We start from the raw sequence: 7,167 nt of genomic DNA, 5'->3' as shown, positions 1-7,167 counted from the left end.
TCATAGAATTAATCACAGTCTTAGAATCCCTTGGTAGCTTCAGTGCAAATGAACTGGATTTGATTTTACTTGAGTACAAATGGGCTGGATACCAAATGCCTGTGTCTTCATGCCCTGGAAGGGGCAGTTGTCACAAACGAGAAAGCAGTTATGACTGAAAATGGGAATGGTATATAGAATAGAATAGAATAGAATAGAATAGAATAGAATAGAATAGAATAGAATAGAATAGAATAGAATAGAATAGAATAGAATAGAATAGAATAGAATAGAATAGGAGTTAACCAGGTTGGAAAAGATCTTTGAGCTCATGAAGTCCAACCCATCACCCAACACCATCTAATCAACTAATCCCAAAAGTCACAGCAAATGTGTGAGTCTCACTGATTAGAAAGTGACTCTGAAGGAATGAGAATGCTGTTATGAATAACAAATGTATATAACAAATGGATGAAAATAAATTAATGATGTAAATAAAAAAAAAAAACAGGAATTGCAGTAAACTGACAAGAGAAGGACAGAAGTTGAAATTTGTAGTCAGCAGAATGAGGGAAAATACAATTAAATTTACAAAGAACAGGATAAATCTTGACAACTTTATCAACATAGTGCTGGGTGGCAATGGTGGAATTGATCATGTCAATGCAGAAAAGGCAGATATATTCAACAAACATTTATATTTGAGGAAGAGAGGGAAAGGAACTAAATGCTGATATATGCTTTTCTTTCCAAGAGTAATTATGGAGATTAAATAATAGCTACTAAACTCAGCATTCTTAAATCATCAGGTCCCAATAACTTCCTTATTACGACCTGTCAGAACTGTGCTCTCTGGCAGTTTGACAAATAAGCCCTTTTTTCCAGCTACTTGATACTTTTAAATCTTTTTGTGCACTGTTGCAGACACTGAGTGACCACCAGCAGTTATCTAAACATTGTACAGAATTCATTTAAATCTCCCATTAGTAACACAACTTCATTTCTTTATATGTTGTTTAGCACATCTCATTCAGAGATGTAAAGTTTGCCTTTCTTCTCATCCATCACACTTTCTTCAAGCTATAAAATTGTATGAAAGTAGTTTTTTGCATCTGGGGTAGAAAAATGTGAAAATGCAATTTTTTCCCCAGTCTTTGTCTTTAATTGCACTGCTGTTTTGGGGACTTTTGGGATATTTGCTGGACTTTTACTAAGAATAATGTTGGGGAATCAATGGGAGATGAAGTAGTTATCATCTGGTTGACCACCAGCCCTTTATGGGCTACCAATATTTCTGATCTAAATGTATCAAGGCAGTGAGTTGTGATTTTGCAGAAAATTTTGCTCAATCTATTCATGTTCCAAGATAAAGGGCAAGATTTATTGTTAAGAGAATAGAATTTTGGGTATCAGTATTGTTGTTGCTATGATACTGTTGTTGCTATGCTATTATCCTCTATGCTCTCTATCTACAACTTTAAGCACTGTTATTTCTGTCTCCCTAGCATGTTACTGGTATTGTGTTAGGAAGATACTGAGAGATCCAGTATAATATTGTTGCCTGTGACCACAGTGTTGTAAGGGTTCAGACATACTTCTGACTACCATGCAACTTGTTCAGGGCTCTTTCTGGCAATTACCAATCACTGGAAATACCACTTTATATAAGATTCTTCAAAATAACCTCCTAAGTCAAGCATAACATTTCATATTAGCCTTTGAAAATGAGAAGGAAGAGCACTTGGTTGCTAGATGCTGGAAAATGTAAAAATACATTAAAGAAATGGCATTTGCTGTTTACCAGCATCCTATTCTTAACCAAGTCTGTCTTTGGATATTGTAAATAACTGGCAACAAAGTTATTACAAAGTTAATTGAAACATTTGAGTAGAAGTGAAAACAAAATTAAAATAACTTCTCATGCTTCTTATCATTGAGCTGAAAAGCTGTTAGACAATCACAGAAAGCTGGTTTGTGTAGTTCTTGTGCAACTATTTCTGCAAGCTGGAAATCACTGAAAAGCTTCTGCTTCCTTTTCATATTCCAAATACAAATTTGTTCTTAAGAATATTTCAGATGGAAATGATTTTTTCCCCTCACTTTTCTCTCCATCTCTCTTTCTCTCCTTCCCCTGTTGCCTGCTGCCCCATTTTCCTAACCGTTAATAATTGCTTCAGAAGGAAATTTTGGATTTACTCCCACCAGACCTCTGACTGCTCTCTGCTCTTTAAATGTCCATGCGCCTTGTATGTCACCCCTCTCCTGCTGAGGTGATAACACAGAATCAGATGATGACTTCTGTAATACATACCTAAACTCTACACTGGCTTGTAGTTACTGAGAGGCAGTTACTGGGCCAAGCTGGGAAATACGAAGTGATAGCCATATATTTGAGATTAATTTCTGCCTACACATTACTGACTGATGCTGAGTTTTGAACAGTTGTAGTCAGTTTAGAGAAGAAGAGGAAGGTCTATTTTACAACCCTTACAAGAGCTCTTCCTTACTCTGCTTCTCCAGTTATTGATACATAATCATAGACTCACAGTAGTTATCAATATGATGGAAAGCATGCAATATTTTTTTTTAAATATCTGTCCGTTCTCTCAGCTATTAATTTACTTTCATATAGGGCTGTCATCAAGGTTAAAATGATACTGTGACAATATTAATGACAGTTATTTACATGGCAAAGAGAAAATAATGCAGAGGGTAAATTAGTTGTCTACTGAAAAAATGCATTTCCTTTTTTTTTTTTTTTTTCCCAATCATTTTTTAAAGTAATATTTTAAATCAAAGAGGAATTAACTCTGGCTTGTGTTTGAGTGGAGGTCTGTGAGAGACTAAACGTTGGCTCTCCTGGTGTGCCTCAACAAAGATAAAATAACTTGCTGCTTGCCCAGACAATAGCTGATATGTGTTGAGCAGAGCCACTGGAACAACTCTTGGAAGGTGCAAAGATAACATAGCTCACTGGAATCCTGTCTAAGATATGTCCCAACAAAGGATAACTGAACTGTAGCTGGCCTACAACAATGGCCCAAGGACCCAGCCATCACGCCTTCAGGACAAGATAATCTCCACCCATCAAGTACCCTGGAAAGGGTGAGACAATAGATTCACCACCTGTTTCCTGATGTGTAATGAGTGTGGGGGCATGTAGGTGGAGAAGGAGGAGGCGGAGGCCTCCCCCCTCCATCCAGACCACTGCCCAAACACACAGGGATGCATAGAAAAATTTCCTGGGGACCGATACCTGGATACTTACCTAAGGATGTTTTCCTGGCCCCTGATTTCCTGAGGGACAATACTTGGACATATACCTAAGGACTAAAAACTGTATCAAAGACTTGAGCAACTACTGGCTACTTAGAAGAAAAATGCAGAAGAAAAATGGAGAACTGAAAACACAGATGAAGGAAAACACAGGACAATGCTGCTGAGAAAGAAAGCACGGGAGATGGAAAAGCCTGGGACAATGCTGCTCCAGAGAAAAGAGGCTGTGGAGCCTGGAAGAAGCAGACTGAACCCTCTCTCTGTGCCCTAAGTTCCACCTGCTGCAACTCATGGAGCTGAAGAGGCTGCCCAGAGGACCACATCTCTTCTCCAGCCAAAGCCTCAGCACCCTTTCTCTACAGACCCAACATCTCCTGCAGCACCTTTCCTCCACAGACTCGAACTGTCTTGGGGGGGTGAGGGGTGTGGTAATATAATTCTCTCTCTTCTTTCTCTCTCTCTCTATTTTCTCCCTCTCTCCTTCTTATTTCCACTTTATTTATGTAATAAATAGTCTAGCTGTTGATATTTTGGCCTCGTTTGTGCCTCTAATTTCACAACACAGGAATATTCAAAAGAACTGAGTCTCTTTCCCTCTCTGGACCGAGACAAGGTCAGATTAGGTAATATCAATATTGGGCCTTATCTGTGAGGCTACATCAAGACCTCTATAGGTTAGACTTGATGATCTCAAAGGTGTCTTCCAGCCTGGTCTGGTCTATTCTATTCTATTCTATTCTATTCTATTCTATTCTATTCTATTCTATATTTCCTTTACAGTATGAATGATGATGCTTACTAGGTTGTTTTCAGATTCCTTCTACTGTGTCCTTTACATTTTAAAATGTTATCACATTTACTTCAGCTAAATATTAGTATGCATAAATTATTGCCTCCAAACAAGGATGTATTTTTCTTTATGCTGGCAACTTGTGGACAACAGCACTTTAGTCAGATATATTCAAAGAAATGTGGCCTCTTGTTCTGTATTTAATCTTTCACCTCTATCTGGATGGTTTTTTCCCTCATCCCATACTGTTTTGTCCTTCTGTCACATGCAAACCTTTCTCAAAACAGTCCTTCTGGTTTTCCTGTAAAGTAGATTAGTACTCCTAGTGAGATGCAGATGAAAAATTTACATTGTTCCTTTTTTTAAAACAGTATCACCTCAATGAGACCAGGAGTTTTGAAAGAGTTTAGCAGTAAAATGAGAAAACACAGGGATAAACTTTTTGTTAATGCAAGTATCTCTCCAATATTTATTCACCAATCAAATCTTTCCTCCTTTACAGAATGAATACAGAAGGACTTTTTACTTTTGTTTGTACTGCAGATCTGTTGTGCAAATGAGATCTGTCATGCACTTGGTATTAGTTCTGTGTACATGATACCCACTGTTGCAGAAAGCTTATTAGCAGGAAGGGCAAAAGAAAAACATTCAGTTGAATACCAACTATGTTTTAAATCATAAGTGTCTAGTGAGGAACATCAGAAGTAGTAGGTTTATTTGTGCTGTGAACTTTATTTTAAATATCCAGTGTCTTCTAAGGATAATACAGGATATGCCACAGAACTTGTTTTGCCACATTGCATTTTAGAGATGATGTTAAAGAAATACAATACATCACCGTTCACTTGGTATCACAGCTACTTGAATGGTGGATTCAGTAGCATGATTTAGATTCAGACAGTTCTAGATGAGAATATATCTCTGCGTTGTTGGTACATTGAATGGAATGTGTTTTCTCAGTATGTTGTGTTTTAACTATATGTTAAGAATTATAGTTGACACTACTGTATGTTTGTTTTCTTATTTTTGCTGTTCCAGAGTGAAGTAGGGTGGTGGGTTCCAGATTTCTATTATGGTTGGCATTACAAATACCCCATTTTGTAAACATGAATATTTCAACATAATTTCTAATGTGTTATGATTGTCCAGCCAGAAGATGGTGAAGTTATGATTAACCAGTGACCTGTCTTTTTCTACCAGAATGGGTCTGAAATAGTGCTGGAGAGCAGGAGAGTTCACCATCAGCAGAGATTCAGTGACTAATTATAAACATGGGGTTTTAACAAGAAAAGACTGTACTGTATGGACACTTCTAAACACTTTCCTCTGTGCACTAAACTTGTCTCCATCTTGCCTGGTTTCAGCTATTCATTTATGAATTCCCAGGGACACTGGTAACTGTGTGGGTTGTTGAACCTGTATTGAAAAATACATGGAGCTGTGTGTCATCACTGCTGGTTTAAGAACTGGCTCTATACCCCAGCTCAGAGAGTGGTGGTGAATCGAGCTCTATCCATCTGGCAGCCAGTCACTAGTGATGTTCCCCAAGACTCTGGACAAGCCAAATGAGTGTACTCTCAGTAGGTTTGAAGATACTACTAAATTGGGTGGTAGTGTTGACTTGCTTGAGGGTAGGAAGGTTCTGCAAAGAGATACGGACAGGCTGGATTGATGGCCAAATTCAGTTGTATGAGGTTTAACAAAGCCAAGTGATGGGTCTTGCACTTGGGTCACACCAACCCTACACAACAATATAGCCTTAGGCCAGAGTGGCTGGACAGTTGCCCAGTAGAAAAGGACTTGGGGCTGTTGGTTGACAGCCATTTGAATGTGAGTCAACAGTACGTTCAGGTGGCCAAGAAAGCCAAACAACCTTTATTAGAATAAACCTTTGTTAGAATAAACCAAACCAGGTTGGAAGAGACCTTCAAGATCATCGTGTCCAACCCATCAACCAATCCAACCCACCCAAACAGCTAACCCATGGCACCAAGCACCCCATCAAGTCTCCTCCTGAACACCTTCAATGACGGCGACTCCACCACCTCACCGGACAACCCATTCCAATGGGCAATCACTCTTTCTGTATAGAACTTCTTCCTAACATCCAACCTGAACCTCCCCTGGTGCAGCCTGAGACTGTGTCCTCTTGTTCTGGTACTGGGTGCCTGGGAGAAGAGACCAACATCCGCCTGTCTACAACCTCCCTTCAGGTAGTTGTAGACAGTGATAAGGTCACCCCTCAGCCTCCTCTTCTCCAGGCTGAGCAACCCCAGCTCCCTCAGCCTCTCCTCATAGGGCTTGTGTTCCAAACCCCTCACCAACTTTGTTGCTCTTCTCTGGACTCGTTCCAGCAAGTCAACATCCTTCCTAAACTGAGGGGCCCAGAACTGGACACAGTACTCGAGGTGTGGCCTAACCAGTGCAGTATACAGGGGCAGAATGACCTCCCTGCTCCTGCTGGCCACACTGTTCTTGATGCAGGCCAGGATGCCATTGGCCCTCCTGGCTTCCTGGGCACACTGCAGGCTCATGTTCAGCCTACCATCAACCAGCACCCCCAGGTCCCTTTCTGCCTGTCTGCTCTCCAGCCACTCTGACCCCAGCCTGTAGCATTGCATGGGGTTGTTGTGGCCAATGTGCAGAACCCGGCACTTGGGTGTGTTCAATCTCATGCCATTGGATTCTGCCCATCTGTCCAGCCTGTCGAGGTCCCTCTGCAGAGCCTCTCTATCCTCCAGCAGATCAACTCTTGCCCCCAGCTTGGTGTTGTCAGCAAATTTACTGATGACGGACTCAGTGCCCTCATCCAGATCATCAATAAAGACGTTAAAGAGCACAGGGCCCAGCACTGATCCTTGGGGCACACCACTAGTGACTGGCTGCCAGCTGGATGAGGCACCATTCACCACCACTCTCTGGGCTCGGCCCTCCAGCCAGTTCCTAACCCATCGCAGTGTGCTCCCGTCCAAGCCATGGGCTGACAGCTTGGCCAGCAGTTTGCTATGGGGAACGGTGTCAAAGGCCTTGCTGAGGTCCAGGTAGACTACATCCACAGGCCTCCCCACATCCACCAGGCGGGTCACCTGATCATAGAAGGAGATCAGGTTGGTCAGGCAGGA

Source organism: Melanerpes formicivorus, unplaced genomic scaffold (assembly GCF_026170545.1).
Source record: "Melanerpes formicivorus ecotype bairdi unplaced genomic scaffold, bMelFor1.0.p_v2 SCAF_17, whole genome shotgun sequence".
NCBI lineage: Eukaryota > Metazoa > Chordata > Aves > Piciformes > Picidae > Melanerpes > Melanerpes formicivorus.
The sequence above is the reverse complement of the archived record's forward strand: the minus strand, read 5'-3'. Positions refer to the sequence as shown.